At 35.2% G+C, this 23,960-nt stretch overlaps 1 long non-coding RNA gene and 1 pseudogene across 5 annotated transcripts; one reads left to right on the top strand and one right to left on the bottom strand.

The window, feature by feature from the left end:
- Positions 1-1,367: 1,367 nt before the first annotated feature.
- On the bottom strand, positions 1,368-3,052 carry LOC104611395 (transcription factor MYB1-like; annotated as a pseudogene). Its single transcript, XR_016079870.1, has 3 exons — positions 2,849-3,052; positions 2,584-2,713; positions 1,368-2,359 (listed from the first exon to the last, which is right to left on the bottom strand). The product of XR_016079870.1 is annotated as a transcription factor MYB1-like (transcript).
- Positions 3,053-4,159: 1,107 nt separating this feature from the next.
- On the top strand, positions 4,160-19,849 carry LOC148789952 (uncharacterized). Of its 4 annotated transcripts, XR_016079872.1 has the most exons (5): positions 4,160-5,614; positions 18,352-18,406; positions 18,504-18,616; positions 18,698-18,807; positions 19,039-19,849. It is a non-coding gene; the product is annotated as an uncharacterized LOC148789952 (long non-coding RNA). The 4 variants fall into 4 exon arrangements; XR_016079874.1 differs by lacking the exon at positions 18,352-18,406; XR_016079871.1 differs by having other exon boundaries at positions 18,504-18,807.
- The last annotated feature ends 4,111 nt before the right edge of the window (positions 19,850-23,960 follow it).

Below are 23,960 nucleotides of genomic sequence, written 5' to 3'. Positions count from 1 at the left end.
CGAAAATGTAAAAAGTGAACTTTGGTTTATGTGCATGCCAGCCGTTTGTAGAAGTTATTTTTTTAAGCTTCCACAAACGGCCAGGCGTTTATTCACCGTTACACTGAAGTGGCGCCCAGTTGTCATAAATGATTGCAATTATTGCACTTCTCGATTTTACCAGTAAATAAAGTACAAACGTTTATTCAATAAACATAAACGGTACCAAACACATACTAGGTCATTGGCTAAATTCATTTTCAAGTTTAATTTAAGGGAAAAGACATGGTTGTTCACATCTATCTCTCACACTCAATAGGTAAAATGAGATTAGGCCACAATGGTAGAGTGATAGAAACTTCTACAACCTCTATGTACATCCAAGAAAGAAATAAAATTTTATTATTAGGGTGGTTGACATAAATTTCATAGGAATACATATCCTCAATTGAAAAAATATATCAAACCCATTGGAAATTCTAAGAGACATATGTCATGTAATTAATAAAATTTAATTTTTAAAATAATTATTATATTTATATTTTATTTCTGTAAATTACTTAAAAAATTTGAAAAGACATTTTTTACAGGAACTTTTGATGGATTAATGGATTTTATTTAGATCATTCATAGATCCATCTTTTCCTTACTTTTCTCCTATCAAAACCATTTTAAAATATAAAAGTAAATTACTTTTATATATTTGTTAAATCCTATTTTTACAGAAAATCCATAATATCTACTAATATACAAAAAAGGAAACACCACATGTCCAACAACAAATCAACATATCCTTGCATTTCAACGATGAAATATGTGTGGCTTGTTTGGTATGTTAGCTGGTTCGCTACAGCATTGACATGAAATCGATTCCAGCAGCCACTGATTTGGGAAAAAGAGGGGTTATTAGTTGTGCGTGGCTCCAAATACAAAAAAAAAAAAAAAAAAAAATGAAATATGTAGATCTACTGAATATTTAAGCATTAAATGAATTTTGCAAAAAAGAAAACAATAAAATATGTACATCTACAGAACATTCAAGGATTGAATGAAATTTTGCAAAAAACAAAAATCCTTTTTTCTTCTTGATTTCAGTGATGAGTTATCATTTTCTAATGCAAGAACTCTACCACAGGCTTCTAAGATGAAGAAAATAATAGGAAACCTCAGACTGAGATGTAAGATTAAGTGATTACGGGTTCCATAGAAATAACAAAGAAAAGCTAACGTAAAGCCAAATGGTTCACGAATAATGATGCAAAATGCATGAACTCTATTATATTGATTTTGGACTCCATAGAGGGATGTCTAACTACTTGGAATTATCATTTATTAGCAATTTTCAATACTTTATGACAAAAAATAATAACCATATTGAGAACTACTGGTTGACAATTATTTTAGGTTGATGAAACGATTCAATTGAAGAGTTTATGAAAAAAGAAGTTAAGAATTACATTGAACAACTCAACGAATGAAATCTCTTGCTGAAATTTTTAGGGTTCATTTTAGAAGACAACACTAGGGACTTTCCATGCCGACAAGAACAGCTTTTATCTTGCCGGAAAGAAATAAAACGACAGACTAGTTAAGACTAAAATAGGAGAGAAACAGAAAGTTGAGATGAAGTTTTGTTTAAGAACATTCCCTCATCAGCTCAACTTTCAGTTTATCTTATTTTCTATCAAGCAAAACACAGCCTAATAGAGTTCAGTTCCGAGAAATTTATTTCCAGTTTTGTACGTAGGAAGATATTAGTGCTCTATCGATGCAATCAGCTGAGAAAAGAAGCCAGCATCTTGAGCTCCAAAGCTTCATCAGGTTGAAGAGTATCAATACTGCAATTTTCAAGTATTGCTTCATTACCAGAACCACCCTGAAGCATTACATCAGTACCAGTTGAGAAGGGATCATCTGAACACCAAGAAGAGTTATTCCAACCATCCTCTCCAGTGACCAAATTACTGCTTCCCCGAATCCCATCGCTACAAATCTGTAAGCAATTGGAGTTCAGATCATCCGACATGAAAAGCAGCTCGTTCATGTCAAAACCCACCAGCATATCCAAAGAATCATCATCCACTTGTTGGAATGAAGAGGATGGCCTGCTGCAGTCCCGAGAAGACTCTCCATTCTTCTTCGTTATCTCGTTTCCTTCTTGCCGTGGGAGAAAAACCCTAGTGCATCTCGAGGCTTTCGTTTGATTACAGGAGGAGTTTCTGAGCTAACGAAGGATTCGCTTGCAGCCTTCTTCTCTACAGATCCGTTAATCCGTATCTTTGGCGTCTGGCCTTGAATTTTCTTGCTCAGTTTGGTGTTCCAGTAGTTTTTTATTTCGTTATCCGTTCGTCCAGGTAGCCTTCCGGCTATGAGGGACCATCTGCAAAAGCAGAAGTCCATTATTATATTCTGAGAATGCACTTCAGAGTTGCACGAAGGGATAAATGATTTAAGCAATAAATCTCATAATTTCTTGCAAATGAATGGAAATATTAGGAAGTACCATATGAAGCCTCAAGCCTCTTGAAACACCAAAAGTTTCAGGTATAATTACCCAATATTGCCTTCTGTTCAACTGAGATCGAGAGAGAGAGAGAGAGAGACCTGTTACCAAGAAGCCTATGAAGCTTGATGATGAGATCCTCTTCATCCTTGGAAATATTTCCTCTCTTGATATCTGGCCTCAAATAATTCAACCATCGGAGCCTGCAACTCTTTCCGCAACGTTTCAAACCTACAGAGTAACAGAAACCACCGTTATCGATCGTCTGCAAGAAAAGACATCAGGCTATGCAATGAAATATGCATAAGTGTGTTGGGTGAAGAAATAATGTAACCAACAAATAATTTCAGTTGCTAATTAATTTACCTGCTCTCTTAGGGAGCTCTCTCCATTTCCCTTCTCCATGGAGATTAATGTAGCTAGTGAGTATCATATCTTCGATAGCAGACCATGATCCTCTATTCAGCCCCTCTTCTACACAGCACGGCCTTCTACCCATTTCCAACAATTCTGTGGCCACTAACTAAATTGCAACCTACAAGGAGCAGAATCTCCCTCTCCCTGTCTATATATTGAAGAGAACGAGAACCACTGTCCTCAAAACATCAGAAATAATTAGCGTTGTTTGAAAACTCTCATCGATGAGGACAAAGTGTGAGAAAACGACTGATTTAATTAGCGTTGTTTGTTACTAGTATATTCATACTCAATTCCAAAACCTCCGCTGTAACCACACCCTAACATTGGGGACCATGCCTACGGAGTTGATCACAAGAAGATTTACTGCGACCGCTGTCGCATGCAACCCCAAAGAAATCTGAACATGTCAGTCTTTTAAACCTACCAAATACTAGTTCATGTGATGTTTTATATTCTCTTCCAAATACTGCATATTACACGTTTTTGAGCCGGCCCGGCTCGATGGTCCACGGGCCGTGCCGTGGCCCAACACGATTTGTATGGGTCCGTGGGCTGTGCCGGGCTTGGGGTTTCAGGTCAGCGGGCCAAGCTGGCATGGGCTGCACTATCATGCCGTGCCCCCCTGTGGCCCGTGGCTCAGCATGGCCCATATATATTTATATATTTTATATATTATAATTATATAATAATATATATTATATAATATATTAATAAAATAAATAATATTTTCAATTTTATTATACTATTTTATTTAATTATTGTATATGTAAGAAATTGTAGACATCAAAATTCATGTAAATTAAAATTTTAAATTTTTTGTCAATTTTTTAAATGAATAACTTTGGACTGGCCCATGGCTCGGCCCACAGACCAGCCAGATCAGCTGGGCATGGGCCCGCATGGGCTTGGGCCATGGGCCATGCCAGGCTGACCCCCAAAAATTTTCCAAGGGAGGGAGGCATGGCCCGCGGATCATGCCATGCTGGCCCAGTATGGACCATTTTTACACCAGTCATGGATTCTCTTCCCCCACGTTGGCAGGAACTCCAATCTCGTGCATGATGAGCACAGATGTCATCTGCTCCTCTAGAGTGCTTCTTGCACCCAGGTTACAGCAACATCTTGCACGCCAGTCACATCCCACGGTGTATTGAGAACATCTCTCATGAATAATAGTATACGTGTGAAAGATGAGCCAGATGTGAATCTGTTCCTCTCAGAGCGCTTCTTCCACTGAGGTCATGTTGGCAGGAAATCCAATCTCAATGATGATTTGCCTAAATGTGATTTTCTCCTCTCAAAGCACTTCTTGCACCCAGGTCACAACCACATAACATCATCCTAGTTCGAAGATCATCTCTCTTTCACTGGTGTCACAATACTATTTTGGTTATTGGTTCAGGGGTCAAACAGTTTATCATTGGTCCAATCATTTTATTCGTTCAAAGCAAAGAGAAGGTGTTTTAACTCTTTAAATTTTGTTAATCCATGATGTTGAAGTTCCCTTCTCATCATATGCTCTTAAATCTTGTTATTTACAGTTTGATGCATGATATATTGTTTAGCCCTCTGCTCCCTCCCTTTTTGTTCATGACAAAAGGGGGAGAAGTTTTAGCTTGAATTGAAAATGATTTTTGTAGGGAATATGGGAAAAGATACCAATAAAGAGAATGTATCTTTCAACATAAACAGGGGAAGTTCTATCTCTCAAATGAAAAGGAGGAGTTTTAACTCCCATTATGTTTGCAAAAATCCTCTATTTGTATGCATCAAGGGGATCGGAGATAAATAAATGTATTCCCCACACATGATTCAGGGGGAGTTTTGATGTAGATATAGATTCAAAACAAAGGGAGTTAAATGAGAAATGGATCCCCTTCATAATCTAGGGGAAGATAAATAGTTCTTGTGTTAAAATTGTGATATGCATTATAATTGAAAAACCATTAAGATAATTGAGCTTAAATTGTTATATATTTTGATATTGTTGTCGTGAATATTTATATGATTATCTATTTTATTCATATCTTGAATAGTCAATGATCGTGGATTATCTATTTTGTTTCGTTTTTTTTCATCAATGATTTGAGGTATTTCTATTTGTTAACAACACTATTGATTGTGAGCTAAATTAAGCAAAAAGCCAAAATGGACCAGCGATTTTATAAATTAAAAATGACAGTTTTTAAATTAAACCGGTCATAAACCAATACCGAACCAGTTCAAAATTACAAAAACTTTGAAAAGTGGCTCTGTTATTATTGTCTTTGTAACTTGCTAGACGTAGAGTTCCTGCGTTTTCTTCTTCAACATGGAGTCTCCCCTTTCCTTATTGAGTTTGAGTCTCCCCTTTGTCGGTCTTTGACTTGGAGTATCACTTGTTCCTCGATTTGGAGTTTCCCCTTAAATCTCAAAGTTTAGGTTTACACTTTCCGAGTTCGTCTCTCCCCTTCCTCTTCTAATTGGGTACAAGCACAAAGTTTGAGTTTCCCCTTAATCCCAAAGGTTTAGGGTTTTGATTCTTTTGAGAATAAATTGGGTTCTGATCGAAGAAAGACGAGAAAGGGGTTCAGCATCATCCTCAATCATTTGCTCGATTGATATACTTCAACCAATTGGAAGATAAGTTCATTGAAGGGAACAACCGATTGGATGTGAATTTCATTGAAGGAAAAAGCTGCTCCATTTGTTCTACTTGAACGACACAGAAAAGTATGTTTTCAAGTCTTTATCTCTCTCAAAAAATGTCTGAAAACCTCATCTTTCAAAATTGAGTGCATTCATTCTTTTATTTATTTTTGTTGTTTGTTTCATAATGTCATATATTTTTTTCTGTTTTTATTTTCTTTGTTTGTCTCTCCAAATGGATTTTATGTTTGAAAAACTCCCAAAATACAGCAAACCATCTCATTAATCAAATAAACCCAGACTTTATTTTGACCCTGTTCCTCTAGTTAGTTTAATGCAAAAGAATTCTAAGGCTTCCATCTATGTTGAAATATGGAATTTGATTGATTATCGAATATGGCTAAGGAAATATAAATATTATATCATTTGCCTTGAGAAAAAATATTGGATAAAATATTAATAATTTGTATTGATAATTAATTATTGTTAATTGTTAATTTGTACTAATAATTTGCTCTTAATTTGTCAATAAGACTAAATAGATAGAAACATGGAAAATTCTATGACGCCATGAAAAGATTTTGATCAATCAAATCCCACCTGATTGGTTACTACTTTTATAGTGCTTGTTGATTGATTATAATTTTTTCTGGTATCATGTCTTTTTGGGGGATGGTAGTCGAATTCCAAAAACATAGGTGGGTTGTATTTGTTAAATTAAAGAAACTTAAGATTCATAGTTCGATGGCTCCCTCATTTAACTTAGAAGCTTCAAATCTTATAAGAGGCTCATAATAAGAGGGCATTCATTGACCTATTTACATAGGTAAGTTAATAAAAAAAAGTACAAAATTGCGTATGAGCTATCAACATTTGTTATTATGTAAAAGTGGCTTATCAATACTTTGTAGAATGGTGTTGATTACTCCCTGGCATCTACAAAAATGTGTTGCTCTATGAATTTTCGTATTGATGACCAGGCTTTCTTAAGTCCATAATGACTACATAAAACTCAACTTTTCTTGGTTTGTTGGAAATTTGGCATGGAAAAGTTCTCCCTCTACTACAGCAAAACAATTTGATGGATATTATAATAGGTAACTATTGTTTTTGACACCTTATCAAACGATCCGCTTACAAATACTTTGTTATACTAAATTTCTTCAAACCCTTTTCATAATCAAAATCCCAATCTCTTAATAAATTATGGCCCCAAAAATATGAGAAAAGGAAACTGATGACATTAAACAAAAAGAGTCTTAAAACATAGGAAAAAAACTGCCATCCTGAAATTTTGTTTTTCAAGTGATAATTACCTATGAAGTGTTTTATTGAGGTGTTAGATTAAGAAAACAATAACACAGGTGGATCAAGAAAGGAAGACATTACCTTATGGAGAAGCTTGACATAATCCTTGGTAATAGAGATAGGCTTGACATCTTGGCCCAAAAACCATCTCCTTTAAAGATCTAAAACCCTTGAAAAGGAAATATACCTAAAATAGAACACCACCTAAAACTGTGTGTTGGAACAAAGGAGATAAATTATTTAAAAACCAAAAATACACTTTATTATCTTCATCAATCAAAATAAACAAACAATGACCATCAATCCCTCTGCCTTTTTATCAATAAGCTAATTAATCTCCTTAGGGAGAAAGAAACAATGCCTTTTTGAAAACAGATCTATGTCCTTCAAATATTTGCTTTCTTATATTTCTTTCTCGGGTAACTTGTGTGTGAGCTCCAGGAAGTTAATGGCAGGCTCAAAAAATGGAGTTGCCACCCATTTCTTAGAGGAAATGGGATCTCATTTTCAGATTCGAAAATTTAATTTATGTCTTTAATAGTAACTCCACTCTTCCTGGAAAAAGCATACAATTGAGAGATTGTAAATCCGAAAGGATTGGGAGAGGAAAGGTGTTAGTCACACCTCTCTCGAAGCTGATGTAACAACCTAAAAAGAGAGTTATTCAGGTTTAATTTCTATCGAAACACCACTAAAAATAGTTGCTCAGAGCTCCTGAAATCAGGTAAAAATACTCCCAACTTTACCCAAGATTGATTTGAGGAGATGCTATCGGGTCTTAAGTATTGATTTCCCTAAGACCCTCACCTCCCTACATCTTTTTCTCAATCTGAATGCAACTGGAAATGAAAGTTTCCCATGGTTTTTGGACCTCAAGCAATGCAGATATAAACTAAAAACAGACTACAAATTCAGGTTTAAATGTTAAAATGAGAGACTTACTTCTCATGTACAACCTTGACGGAAGTTTTCTAGCAGTGGGAACAAGTTCAAAGAAGCTTGAATGAGATACTAGGATGGATGGTGTGCTTTTTGGTTTCAAATCTTGAAGCTGACAATAAAGGGGCAAATTTGAAGATTAAGCTTCGGATGCTTTGGGATTTCAAGTAACCGAGGTCATCTCAAAGATTAGGGAATGCTCTTTTGGGTCTCTTGTCCCCTTTTAGTTCTTTCTTCTCTTTCTAATTTTTCCCCCAAAGTTCTCCCTCCTCAAGCCCTCTCTGGTTTTCCCCCTCTTTTAAAGCAAGAATTGGGTTTGTATTTATAGAGAAAAAGAGGGAAAGAGTTCTAAAATTCACCCAATCAAAGAGCTTGGACTTGAAGACAACTTTTACATAAAATGGGTAAAGTTTTTTAAAGGAAATGGTCACTAATCAAGCTTTCTTCTTTGGTGAAAGGTTTTCTTCGATTTGGGGAGGGGGGGTTTCATGGGTTTTGTGCATCCATTAGTAGCTTGGGGCGTGCTTTCCATGGTAGTCTCGTATTTAGGGCTGTCAGTGGCAAAAAATGTAAATTTGATGAACTTTTAAAAATGGTTTTATCTTTTTCTTAGTTTTAAGTGTTAGTATCTTTGGGTTTTTGGGCTTTTATTTGATGTGATGGGGTTTTAGGGTCTCCGAACATAGTAGTGAGGTCTAATTGGCCAAAATGGGTCAGGATGATGCAGATCTATGGTTGACAAGTTCGGATCAATAAGATTTATTGAAATAGAATCTTTATTTTATTAAGGGTTAAACAGGGGAATTTTGGGCTGAAATTTGGTGGATAGGCACTTTTGAACATTCTAAATCTAATGGAAGTGTAGATTGACAGATTTAGTTTGGGTCAATGGTTTATTAATTAATGAGACTACCCGAAATGGAATCTTACTTTTTAACGATCAAATGGAGGAGTTTGGTCATGAAATTTGATGTGCTAGGGTTTTTTGGGTTTTTGAACGCAGTGGTGAAGTCTGATCAGCCAAATGAAGCTAGGATGACAATTGATAAACTATACTAGATGAGATTTGCTAAAATTGGATTTAGGCTTGATAACAGGTCAAACGAGGGAATTTTGTGATGAAATTTGGTGGGTAGGCATGAATTAAGTTGCAGAGTCAAATGGACAATTCTAATCTAAGAAGGAAATGGTTAATCTAGGTTTTATAATTCTAGTTATATAGGGATGTCAGAATGAAATCTTAACACTTTTAATATTGGTTGTTGTAGACTTGCAATGGTATTGTATCCTAGTGATCTTGAGGTGATGAATGTATTGGATTAGGGCCATTATAAAGGAAGTTGGCGTGATGTGCAGTGGATGTGTGACTAATTTATAATTTCCTAAGTCTATAAGCCATATTTGATTGGATGTCAATGTTGATCTCGATTATTTTTTTAATTCATAAATTCCATAAGGAATCCAAAGCTTGTCTCTTCTATAAAATATGACCTATAATCAAGGTTCAAATTATCAATATGCCTAATACGCCGGTTGAGGCATATCGGGCAGTATCGGTAGTTTTTTTTAGTTTTTCTCAAATCTAGTTCAAAGAGGTTGGTTTAAGGTCCATACACCCCCTAAATCGATCAAAACCGGTTTATCAGGAAGCTCCCGATATGATATGTATCGACTAATGCGGACCGATACATATCGATACTTTGAACTTTGCTTGCAATTTTATCTTTCTAAAGGCATAATTTTCCTTTTAGATTTTGAGACTCATGCTAGGATATATTGATATGATAGACAATGGGGTTAATTTTGTTGCATGCTTTGTGTGAGATATTAGAGAAGGTTTATATAATTGTAGTGCTAGAATGTAGTAGTTACACCATATTTATAGACTAAAACAAATCAAACCTATTCAAACTCAAACTCTTAAACTCTAAGACTCTATATAGTCTATTTCAATCCATCTCAAACTCTATCATAACATAACAAACTCAACCATATCATTATCCCTAATACTTTGGACTTGTTAATTAATTTAAGCATTCTATTATTGGGAGTCAAAAAACTTACTAATGAATAAAGGGTATTGTGACATCTGAACTTCAAAATCAAGAAATATGTTTATGATTTTTTCTAATTCAATATATCATACTAGTTGAAGAGACTAGAAGTGATCAGTTACAAGTCCAAACAATGACAAGTTCTTTAGGGTATGTTTCCTACTCCAAATTAGAGTTTGTAAAGAAAAATTCTAGTTCACATAGTGTGTCTATAAATAAAAAACATTCTTGCTTATTTCTTCTAAGCAACCCATCTCGTTGTTGTATTTTATAACAGTATGAATCTTCCCCTTTCTATTTGAATTACTCTTTCTTTGGTGGACAAAAAGCTGTCTAGTTGCATCTCTATCCCTGTTATTCATCATTTTTATCACCCAAATCTCCCTTTATCACCCCACAAAGACCATACCTAGATTTGAAATCTGTAGGACTCCTACCTTGTCCACCCAACCACCACAACCTCTCCAAGAATATAGAGAAATGATGATAACAAGGATTTGGACCCTAAATCTAAACTTTATTCGATTTTCAGCTCAATTGAGAGTTAACTGTACATGTACGTATACACCAATAAAACGAATTGTTCTAGAGAACCTAGAACTCCTTTGTAACAAACCAGATTGCTTGGAAACTCTTGAATGCCATGATTCTTGAATAGGTTAATAGGGATTGAGTGCACTAATCTAATTGTTAATTGGCTTTGACTATCTTGAGTCTTATGAGTCCTTAAGTTATTTTTCTTAGTTGGAACAATGAGGTATGTAGTCTAACATATGCTCTTTCTTGAGAAGGAACTTTTTCCCATTTTTCCATGGGTAGGTTCAAAATCTCTGCTGGAACGAAGCTGAAACATACCATCCTTCTACTCAACAGCCTCCAAGGTTTGGGTGTACATACAATTAGTTTAGGAGTTGAAGTCTGGAACAGCAACTAAAGGTCAAAATAAGCATAAATATTTTAAAGTACTTAAATAATAAAACCCAACTTCAGATTCAGATATTAAGGAGATGATAACCTCCTTAAAAACTTATTCAGTACTAAAAGTCAAAGTAATAAATCATAGTTAAGCCACATCATCTGTTACCAAACAGGCCCTTGATTGAGTCACTTCAGCTGTTATCAAATGGCCTCAAAGTTTTGAGATATAAAATATTTTCCCCTAGATGCTGATTTAGGTTATAAACAAAAGATCTGGCTGAATTGTATAATTGAGATGTCTTGTTTAAGGGAAAAGATTTGAGATCTTTTTTTATGGTTCACATTGTTTGCACATGTAAAGCTCAAAGCATGTCTTTGCAATGGGTTCATAGGCTACAATCCACTATTATGAAGAGCTATTCAAAGATACATGGGTTCATAGCCATATGCCAAAGTTGGAAGGAGTTCAGTTCAATGGGCTATCTAATATATATATTATTAGTAACTCATAAGAAAAATCTATTAATTTTAAAAGAAAGCAAAGAAGCAAGACATTGTGGAAAACACAACAAACACCAAGTGTCTAGACACCCCAAACATATTACAGCTGAGCCCAAAACATACTCTGTCTCTAAACCCCTTGCTCAGCTAGAGTATCTGGTAAGGTTGTTGGTAATTCAATATATTGAATATAACTAGTGAAAGAAAAAAAATTCTTTAATATCCTGTTCAAATGCAAGTAGTAAAATATTGCTCACCTTAACTGTTCTTATCTATAATATAAAATAGTAAGCATGATGAAAATTCAAATGATGCCATCAAGCTTTTTTTCACCATCCTTATAAAAAAACTCTAAGACATAACAACAAAAAAAATTAAAATGAAAAAAATAGTTTTATTGACATCAATAGATGCTTATGACATATCGCTTAAAGTGTAAACTGAAGCAGCAGACAATGCCAATAACAAAATCAACTAATTTGATTTTATATAGTATCTTCTCTCTTTGTGCATCAAAGCAAAGACTTCATAAGTAATTGTAGGTGTAAAAGTATCACCCTTTGTATTGAAGGATGGCAAACAGATTCTGTTGCATCACTAGTAAAAACCCAGCATGATCATGAATAGAAAGGTATAGTAATGTGCACCAACTAATAGAATTCCAAATAAGCTTTATCCTCACATTTGAAACATTGATTGTCCAATTTGATAGTGGGAGATCTGTTCCCATTCTTGGATCATGATGATCCACTGGGACCTGCAAATTGGTAAACACTAGTCAACTTTCTAGATTTGTTCTTCGATTTGTTCCCATTCTACTATTTACAGGTGCTAGACAAGGATTGCAATAAGTCATCACTTTAGTATCGTCTGAACCAAGATCCTTTAGAAGTTGTTTCCATTCCCTAGATTATTTTGTGTTAACTTCTCAATTCCACCAGAGTTGAGACCCAATTATAGTCTTTCTATGTCCCACCCAATCCTACATTCCATCCACCACATCTTCATTTAGATAAAATTTGACTTAGATATGCATCTATGTGAATGTGGAGGTGTATGTCTATGCTTGTATGTAGGTAAGAAAACTACATGAAACCAGAATGCTGAAATGGGAAAATCATAACCCTTTAGTTTATCCTAAACCTTGCGTACTATATCTATTCCACCTTGCATTCTAACCACCACTCCAAAAGTGATCTAGTTAGCAAGTTCAAGGGGTTGTCCAATGGCCTCTATAAGTTGTTCAACAAGGTCAGTTGGTGGGTTCCCATAGAGTATTCTACCTTGCAACTAATCGCCATGTATCTATAAGCAATAACAAAAAACTCTAAAACTTTGAGAAATCATTACCTTTAGGAAATTCTGATATGTATTAACTTCACAAAATACCTTTATCTGAACTCTATCCGGTTTTGTTGGATAAAAAATAGAGTAGTTGTATCCTTCAAGGTAAAGAGACCTCATCTTTCATGTCATATAGAATGGAGAAGGTGCATAGGTAGTACTCTAGTCACCTCCAGCTCTATAAAAGTAGAAGTTTACAATTGAACAAAAGTAAAATTAATTGATTAGGGGCTCAGGATCTCTTAGATATACATGTAGCTAATCAGATTAGCTGCAAGAGTGATGGGTTGATATCGTCTTCCAATGCCCTCCTCTTGAGCAAAAGTGGATACTCTTCTACTTTGAACTCCATCCAAGAGAAATGCTCTCCAAAACCGTAAAGCTTCTCCTTAGTTTCACTTGAATATATCAGAAAAATTCTATTTAACCCAAGAAACTCCCTAGACTTCTCTTCTTCTCTTTCATCACCTGAAGAATTAATTGCAATAAAACCTCTTGGCCTTTGGCAACTTCCATCTTAAACCACTGAAGCTTCTAGGGGCCTTTGGCAAGGCTCTCCGGTGCAAATTAGAATTATATTGGGTATTCCAAGCTTCTCTTAGAAATCAATTTGATTACTAGTTTTCTATTCAAACAAAACCCAATATCTTGTGGTAGAGATGGAATGTTTGTCGGTCTCTGAATCTAACCTTCCGTTGGGCTCCAATTTTCTCAAAACAAAACTGCTTTTGTTTCTTCCTCCTCTTCTTAGAGAAAATCCAACCTGTCATGAGTAAAATATGGAAATAGGTATCCTTGAAATCCAGTTTTTGAAGACTTAATTCTCCTTTTAGCTTTTGAGATAATTGCTAAGATATGTTGATATGATACACAATGCGGTTAATTTTGTTAAATACTGTGTGAGATATTAGAGAAGGTTTATATAATTGTGTGAATATAGTATTTACACCATATTTATAGGCTAAGACAAATAAGACATATTGAAACTCAAACTCATAGACTCTAAGACTCTATGTAGTCTATCTCAATCCATTTCAAACTCTATCATAACATAAAAAACCCAACCATATCATTATCCCTAATACTTTAGACATGCTAATTAATTTAAGCATCCTCTTCCATGGGAGTCAAAACTTTAATAATGAATAAATGGTATTGTAACAAACTCAACCAATCAAGAAATATGTTTATGTCTTTTGGTAAATCAATATATCATACTAGTTGAAGAGACTAGAAGAAGTGATCAGTTACAAGGGTCTAGAAGAGCCAACAACAGACCACAAAGGACATAGGTTAAAGCAGTAGGAAATGATTCAAGGGACTATGATCTAACAATGGATATATGGTATTGAAAGAACAGAACGATGGAACAAGATTCATGTATACAACCCCATATACTTGGGACAAGATTGATGTGGACAATTTGGGACATTGTATACCTAGAGAGAAGACAATATTTATTCATGTGAAGCAAGGAATTTGGTTTTCTAACAACTCCTCTCTTCTTTGTAATTGTGCTTAGGTACAAATTTTTTATTCTTGATCTCATCAGAAGCATTCCTTTTATGTTTGAGTTTTTGGTTGAAATGCTTGTCTCAATCAGACTAAACATTATCTTACAAAGATAAAACACATTTTAGTGATATAACCATTACCAGTTAAACTATCAAGTTTTCATTGCATTGGTCGTCTTTGGAGCAATCAGTCATATTAAATGGATAGAAGTTGGAATACTCTTCAAAGGTACCCCTCATAGTACATAGCCTCTCTTCTAGGAATAGGTTTCATTATATAATATTTAGTTTAGTAATATGTTCTTTGGGATTTAATGCATTGTATAGGGATGATCCAGCATATATTAAAGGAGTGCAGAAATTTATTGAATTTGTTATTGTTAATGGATCTCATGGTGGTAGAATATTGTGTTGATGCCAAAAATGTGTCAATACTTCATTAGAAGATAAAGATGAAGTCTTGGACCATTTATTGTGGAATGGGATTATGCCAAGTTATACTAATTGGATTGATCATGGGGTAAAGAAAAAGAATCTTGTTGGCAATAATGCACCAAATGTGGATATTAAAATGCATGGACTATTGTAGGATGCATTTAGAATATCAGACCAAGTGTATGAACAAGTGAATGAAGAAACCGATGGACCAAATGTATATGTAGGGATTGGGTTTAATACATCAATTGAAGATTATTACAAATTGCTAGGTGATGTTAAACAAAATCTATACTTGAGATATAAAAAATTCACAAAATTATCATTTATAGTGAGGCTATTTCAGATTAAGTGCCTTTGTGGGTGGTCTAACAAACAATTTACCATGTTACTTGATCTATTAAATGAGACTCTACTAGAAGGTGAGGTGTTTCCGAGTTCATACTATGAAACAAGGAAGACCATAAGGTAATTGGATTTTGACTATACTAAGATTCATGCATGCCCTAATGATTACATTTTATATTGGAAGGAAGATTAACATAGAGATACTTGTAAGGTTTGTGGTTGTTCTCGATGTGATAATTCTTCCAACACAAACAATGACAATGAGGCATCTTTATTTAAACGTAAGGGCAAGATTCTATCTAAGGTTTTACACTACTTTCCATTACAACAAAGGCTATAGAGGTTATTTATGTCATCCAAAATGACTTCATCAATGAGATGGCATGAATAGGAACGTATAAAGATGGAAGATTAAGGCATCCTACTGATTCTCCAACTTGGATTGGCAAGTGATGGTTTTTGTCCATTTGAAATAATGTCTACTTCTTATAACACTTGGCATATTGTATTGGTCATTTATACTCTACCCCCTTGGATGTGTATGAAACAACTATATATGATGTTGTCCTTATTGATTCCTGGACTACGTGCACCAGGTAATGATATTAATATATACTTGTAGCCATTGGTGGGAGATCTTATTGATTTATGAGAAAATGGTGTACTGACATATGATGCATCAAAGAAAGTTATTTCTATTACATGCAACTATCTTTTGGACAATCAATGACTTCTTATACTAATTTTTTAGGGTGGTTTACCAAAGGTAAACTGGCATACCTTGTGCGTCGGAGGGATAATTGTTCACTAAAATTGAAAAGTTGGTACAAGTTTTGTTATATGGGTCATCCTAGAATATTAGATGGAAATGAAGAGTGGAGATTAGCACCTATAAGATTAACATGAAAAAAAGTGATAGATAATGTACAAGGATTAGAGTACACATTTGGAAAGAGAAATGAATCCAATTGTAGAAGAAAGAGGAAATGTGGGGACAACTCTAAGAATGATAATCATGATGATGATAAGCATAATTGGAAGAAAAGCATATTTTTTAATTTGCCTTATTGGGAAGATCTCCTATTGTGAAATAATTTGGACGTGATGCACATAGAGAATAATATATGTGATAATTTATTAGGGACATTATTGAACATTGAAGAGAAGACAAAAGACAACTTAAAAACTAATCAAGACTTACAACATATAAGCATAAGAGAAGAACTTCAACCCCAAGCCTCATTCCCAACCTGATAGAACCTATCTACATGCGACATGCTACACATTGAATAAAAAGGATAAAACTATTTTTTGTCAAGTGCTTGGTAATGTAAATGTCCTAGATGGGTATGCATCCAATATTTTGCGCTTAGTGCAAGTGTTTAATTACAAGCTTAAGGGGATAAAGAGTTACGATTGTCATATACTAATGCAATAATTGCTTCTCATAGCCATACAGAGGATGTTATCAAAGAATGTGAGTTATATTTTGGTTGAATTATGTAAGTTCTTTAGGGACTTATGTAAAGAAAGGTGAAATTCATCATATGGATGGCTGAACCATACTAGATGGTTGTGCAAATTTTCAAAAATTTTTTTTCAACCTTCCGGGAGTCGCATTCCCAATTTAAAAAAAAAAAAAAAAAAACTGCATTTTTCAATGGTCGTTCTTGAACCAAAACGGATCAAATCTGAAACCAAAAGGATGGGAGAAGAATACCTTATACGACTTCCACAAATGTAGCTCATAAAGTGGTAGTTCACGCCCAAACTGAATCCCAAAACCAGTCTCCATTGAAGATGGCACAGCTTGAGATGAAGCTGGTTCGATAACGCATTTTTCAGCAAAACTGCAATCCAACACATTGGATCGAACAAGGGAGGTGAGCATGAAATCATTCTGATGTTTTCTTGTAAAAACCAGAATTAAAGACTAATCAAGATAAATCACAATGATGGAGAATTAATTAGGGTTTCTAGGGCGGCAAGAGCAAAGAGATAACTGAGAGCACATGTGTAACTAGAGCAGTTCACCCTCTCCCTTTTATAAGCCTTAAGAGAAAACATCTCCTAATCGAATTAGGAGATTTGTTATCTAAATCTTTATTTGGATCTGGACTCTATCATCAGATAAGTCTTATCCTCTTATGAGAATGGGTGCTCCAAACCCAAATTCGCCCAAGTTACATGACTGCTTAAGCTGTCACGTGACTTCTTGATTAATCCAATTAATCATGGGTTTTAGGCCCATTAAGCAAGTGGTTCACATCCCTAGGTTGCTTGCCCATTTAGGTTAATTTTGCATGGCGTGAGACCCCAATAATGACCTTACATAAGCCCACATGGGTTCGGCTCAGCCTTCGTGAAAAGGCCTGGCCGAATTCACTATCAAGAATAGTGAACCCTTGAGTCTATCAGTATGCACTCTTAATGGGCCCAACATTTACATTAAATGATCATTGAGTCCAACCATCCTATGAAAGCCCAAGGACAATGGACTTAAGTAAGATAAAGCCCATCAGGTAAAACAACCATCAATAGTCTCTTACACTTAACCTCTCAGCCCACAATGATCAACCACTGCCTAATAGGGAAGGACCTCTCCCCTGGCTGTAAGGTGCAGTGTTGCACTCCCTACTCAGATGGATCCCTAGAATTAAAACCTTTTTGCAAACACTTTTATATATATATATATAAATATTTTGCAAAACAAGTCTCAAACAAATTTGAAATCGAATACTAACAGTTTTGGTTTCCATTAGAGAAAGTGTAGTCTTAATCATTCACTTTGTCCAACAAAGGGGTTGATCCTATCACTATGATCATCCACTCGAGTGAATTCCCAAACTGCCCCAACATACCCAGGTTTTGACCTCCAAAGGATCTCATTGTTTGGCATATCAAAAACAGACCAATTCAACACCCAAGTACAATACCATAATCGACTCTAGGGGTTATGTGTAACTTTCTAGTTTTGCCCATCAGTCTCCAAGGTCCATGGCATAAGTAGAAATTGGTCTGGATTCAGTGCTTCAATCAAACACACACTATATGTGCTTTAGGTCTAACCCTAGCAACTAAGATAGACTACTCCAACCTCCTTGGTAGCACATTAGTGTCAGTCTTGGCAGGATAAACTCCCCAAGTCTATCTAATAGCTAAGAACATTCTAAACTAACATGAGTCTCTTAAGTGTCCAATTTAAGAGGTAATTACACAGAAACACACAAATCATAACATGAAACAATTATCTACATTTATTCATTTACAATAAATGTATTTGTACATCAATCTGATTGGAGGTAAGGGCATACACTATCTAACATTATATTCAGTGGTTGCGAATTGTTATGATTTTGCTAGCCTAGAATCCAATATTACAATAGTACTTTGTCAATTAGAAATGATTTCCCACTTTCATTCTTTGACATTATGGTACATTTGCCCATCCATCTAATAGAAGAGGCTAGGCTAACTAGATCTGTTCGATATCGTTGGGTGTACCCAATACAAAGGTATGTCAATTATGTCAATTATATTCAATTTTGAACACTATCTATTTTATTGATATATTAATTTAACCATTTTTATCCATTCCATTTTCATGGATAGGTAACTTCGTACGTTGAAGCCATATGTACGAAATAAAAGTATGCCAAAAGGATGTATAGTCGAAGGGTACATAGTGGATGAGTGCACGACCTTCTATTCTAAATACTTTCAAGGTGTCGAAACTAGGATAAATAGGCTAATAAAAAATAAAGATGATGGGTTTTGTGAACTTGACAAAAGATTTGTACTCTCAGGCATATGCCATGGAATTGGAAGCCCCTCTCATGTTCAATTGGGCAAGGGAACACTGATGAAAACACACGTATATGTGTTAGGCAATTATGGTGGTGTTGGCCCATATTGAGTAAGTTGATTAGGTTGTTTTATATTTAAGGTTTCTGGTTGAATAATTCTCCATTTATAACTAAGACTCAAGCTTACAATTCTATGCAATTGTAGGAAACACCTTGGAAATATTTGTGAAGAAAACCCTAGATCACTGATAAGAATAAAAATTATTATATTTTTATCCCTAAATATTCAGTCTTTTATACTTGTACTTAATTTGACTCATTATGCTTGTATTTCGATTCAGAGCATGGAAGAAGGCGTTAGGAGAAAAACAAGGCTAATCAGGTAATTCTGCACAGTTTCGGCGCCGCATAGTAATCTGGGCATAACTCTCCCATCCGGACTCCGATTAAGATATTTCAAGATGCATTGGAAAAATAAGGAAAAATTATACAATTTTCATGTTTTGAGTTTTGATAGATTCAGACTGCATCAAAGTCAAAGTCGGGACCGAAGTTTGAGCAAATTCGTAGAGAAACCTAATTCATAGTAGAAGCCCAATACGAATACAAGAATAAGCAAACTGCAAAGAGTCCTATCAGATTTAATTTTCTGATGTAATTCTACAAAGATAAAGGAGATTGAGATTACCAGATAAGAGATAGGATAGGGTTAGATCTAAACTAATCATTAGGAATTAGGACTTTCTATTTTAGAGAAAGAACCCCAAAAGGGAGTTGGAAACAACCCCTCCTCCTAAAGCTATATAAAGAAGGGAGGGGGGGCGGGACTAGCACCAGGCATCAATCAATTTGGGGAGCAATCAAAAGTCCTCCAAGAGAGCTTCATCTTTCAAGGAAGCAGTCAACAACCTAGGAGGAGAAGAAGGCGATAGCAAGGAGAAGACAAACTCATCGATCTCAACTTCAAGGGCGACATCATGAGTTCTTTCTTATACCTTGTTTGTTTAATCTTTTTTATCATGAACTAGTTTATTTATAGTTGGGGCTATGGAAAGCCTAATCACGACCATTGATTGATTTTTATTTAATTCAACAAAGTTGTTTTTATTTTCATATTGTCTAGGAGTTATTATGCGTAATGCAATTAGGAGCTTGGCCACCTCTTAGTTGATTTGGTTTATGTGAATGAACCGGAAGGGGAATTCATATAATAGACTAAATAACTCATAGTGTGAATTGAATGGTATATAGGAATATATATACATGATTCATCTGATAATACAGGTTTTTCATAGAACTTAACGCACTTTCTATCTCGAGAACTCTAATCGAAGAATCGAGGGGTTACTTGATAGAAGTAAGTTTGATATATCCTAGAAGGGAATATTAAATAAATTAGGAAAAACTTCAGCTTATGAAAATAATAAATTATCTTGGTTAATTTAATAAATTGATATTCATTGGAAATGTTAGGTGGACCAATAGTCCTAGCACTTTCAGTTAAATCGTTGCAAGTTCAGCCATTGATTGCCTTTGTTTTTATCTCTTTTCTTTTTCTATCTTTAATTTTCAGTAATTCCTATTGTTAGATTCAAAATTCGGTTGTCCAAATAATTGAGGGAAGTTATAGTTCTAATACTTATTTTGTTAAATCCTCGTGGGAATGATATCTTTATACTACTTGATAACTGGTGTACTTGCTAGGGTTATACAATTATAACTATTAATCACGGCCACATTGTGTACAGAATCCACAATATAGAATTTTCTAATTGATTTATGAACCATGTTAGTAATGCATATTTTAAGTTTCTTTTTGAAAAATATTTGATGTTAATCCACTATCATGTTTTTGATAAGACATCTTTTAATTTTTATATAGATAATGACATTGCATATTGAGCGTAAGGAACAAATTTTGAACTTTTTGAAATAGTTGACTAGTGGCCCATGCATAGCTACAAAGAGATATAAAGGAGTTAACATAAATGGGTTTAGGTTTTATACAAAGAAACAAATAGTTTTTCCAATATACGAGATATGAATTGAGTTTCAAGTGGCATTGCATATTATGGCGTGCTCACTAATATCATAGACTTGAATTATTATGAGCATTTGAAGGTAATGTTGTTCAAGTTGATTGGGTTGATGTTGCTCAAGGTAGGGGATGAAGGTTGACAAATTTAGATTTATTCTTGTGAATTTGGTAGACAATAGTGTGCAATGTCACTTGAAACTTGGTAGACAATAGTGTGCAATGTCACCTGAAACTTTGTAAACAGTAGTGAGCCTCATAGTGTGCAAAATTTGGCCGACGATATCTCATTAAGTGATGATGATGTTAATTGAGATAGCACAGATGCACCCAGTATAAGATTAAGCAAGCATATGATTTTATACAACTAATTGGATTGGGTAAAGAAGATGAAGATTATATTAAGTCTGGTGATGCTAATAATAATGATGGGGATATTGATAGTGATGCCATTAATTTTGAAGAGAATGATGAAGATGATGTAGACTAAAGTTAGAATCAATGTGAATTTTATTGTATCACTAGAAAACAATTAAATAATATTTTAAGTTGCATAATGCCTTACAAACTTCCAAGTATGCCCTTTTTGTTCTATGTATGGTCGCTCATTGGTTATTTTGATATGTAGATGTTAGAGTTATCTTTTTGGAGATGTAGTTCTGTTTCTTTCTATCTTAAGCAACTGGTGGTCACCTTCATTTGTATTTCTTTCTTTTTCCATTTTAGTAAATTAAAATAAGTATAAACTACTCATATTGAAAACAGGTGAAAATGAGTTTGTATTGGCTAATTAGAAGAAAGGGAACAAGGTCACAAGCAAGCCAACCAATTCCTTAGTCAACTATTAGACCAAGACATAAGACTGAGGATGATTCAACCCAACCCTCGACACTTGACTTAGACATGCAAGAAGAATCCACTATAGGCCAGCCTACTGGAGAGTCATCTTATACTAACACGCGTAAGTTGAGAGGTCCAACCATGGCATTAGATGTTTGGAACATGCCAGAAGGGCAACGTATTAAGGTTGAGATAAGTGAACATAACCAACCAAGCGGTGAAGGAGCAAAGTAAATGGTTAAGCTTTTGGGTTCTATTGCATAGATGCCATATAACTTGTTATTTTTCAATAACCTTGCTGACAGTTTGGGTCCAGGGGTATTTTCATCATTTTATAATTCAGATTCTAGTCAAGGGCAGTTGGGCGCACATCTGTTGGATTTTGGTCTCTTAGGTCTTTTGTAACAAAAATTATCTTTTGGGGATTTGTTTGAAGTTAGTTTTGTTCTTAACGAGTAGTTTGTGAAAGAAAAGTATTCTAGGGGTTTATGTGTAAATATTTTAAGTGGCTTCTCCAACAAAGTCATTGAATCTTATAAAAGAAAATGGGGTTTGTTTCTATGGGGGTCTTTTCTTGCTTTTTCTCTCTTGTTTGAGTTGTATATCAGCTGCAGCTAGGGTTTTCAAGTATTGGGAGCTTGGATTTTGAGGAGTCAACCAATTTTGGCACTTTCCAATCCCTCTATCGCTGCGGGAGGTCAACTTGATGCCATTGTTTCTATAGTAGAACTGTTCTAGGAGGAGTTCTACCTCAGCTTTAGGTCTAAAATCCCTAAAAATCCAACTTCTTTTATAGTTTTTTGCTTGGTATTTCTTGTAATTATTACTATACACTTTAAGTGTTGCATGTAATTTGTTTTTCTGTCCACACCAAGTGGTATCAGAGCAAGTTCTTTCCTTGGGTTTGATTCAAAGTTCATCTCCTTATTGTGTATTGTTATATTATTATTGTTGTAAGGGGTAGAGTGGTAGACATGGTAGGGGTGATAGAAGACCATAACATGTCACTGTAAAGGTTTTTCAAGAGGCTATAAGAGGGTTGCAAGAAGAGATTGAGCATCTTGTTCTACTTGTAGCTCAAAATGTTGCTAGGGATGGTGGCATAATAAGTGATTTGGGGCTAGGAGGAAGAAGGCACATGATGCGTTAAGACTACACTAGCCGACCAAGTAATATATTGATGAGTAGAGTATCGTTTCCACGAGGATTAATTCAACAACTACTAGTACTAAATCTGCCTTATATTATCTGACAATCCGAAAATTGAAGACTTACTTCTTAATTAACGAACTATCCTAGGTATTCTCGAATTAAACCACCTTAATCAATTAGAGAAAGTGCTTCATGAAGGGCTTGCAGAATCGGTTCAGCAGTTATATCATTAAGCTATCCAACTGAAGTTTATTTCAGTTGTGGGTTGGCGATTTCCTAATTATTATGAACAGCCTCTTTCGAGCACATGCCAATCTATCTGTTAGACAGTTTTGAATGCCCTTAGCTTCAATGAAGAATGACGTACTTTATGAATTTATTGTAAATGAATAAAAGTACATATTTGATTCATGTTCCCTTGGTATGTTTCTGTGTAATACCCTTAAACTGGACACTTAATCAGACTCGTGTTAGTTTAGAATGTTCACAGCCAGTGGATCAGTCTGGGGAGACCTATCCTGACAAGGCTGACACTGTAGTGCCACCAAGTCGGTTGGGGTGGCCTGTCTCAGCTACCAGGGTGAGACCCTAGGCACATACAGTGTAGGATTAATAGAACCTTTGAACCGGACCAGATTTCCAGTATTGCCCTGGACCTTGGAGATAGATGGGCAAAACAGGAAAATTACACCTAACCCCTATACTCGATTATGATACTACACTAGATGTCGGATTGGGCTGTCTTTGATGTACCAATCAGTGAGATCCTTAGCAAGGGTCAAAACCTGGGTATGTTGGGACAATCCGAGAATTCATCTGAGTGGGTGATCATAGTGAAAGGATCAGCCCCTTTGTCGGACAAAGGTAATGATCGGGGATGCACTCTCTCTGATGGAAACCAAGACTGCCGGCAGCCAATTTCAGCCATTGAGATTTGTTTTTGCAAAGTATATTTTATATGAGATATAAAAGTATATATTATGGTTTCTAAAATGTTTGCAAAAGGTTTTAATTCCCGGGATCCATATAAGTAAAGAGTGCAACACTGTTCCTTGCAGCCGAGGGAGAGGTCTTCTCTTGTCGGGCAGTGTATGATCATTATGGGCTGAGAGGTTAAGTGTAAGACCATTGAGGATAATACCTGATGGGCTAATCTTGCATCTGCCCACAGTCCCTGGGTGTTACAAGGTGGCTTGTCCCAATGACCACTTAGGGTAAGTGTTGGGCCCATAGAGC

This window comes from Nelumbo nucifera, chromosome 8 (genome assembly GCF_055504915.1).
Source record: "Nelumbo nucifera cultivar China Antique chromosome 8, China Antique-T2T, whole genome shotgun sequence".
Classification (NCBI taxonomy): Eukaryota; Viridiplantae; Streptophyta; class Magnoliopsida; order Proteales; family Nelumbonaceae; genus Nelumbo; species Nelumbo nucifera.
Note: the sequence above shows the minus strand (reverse complement) of the source record. Positions and strands in the feature narration are given on the sequence as shown.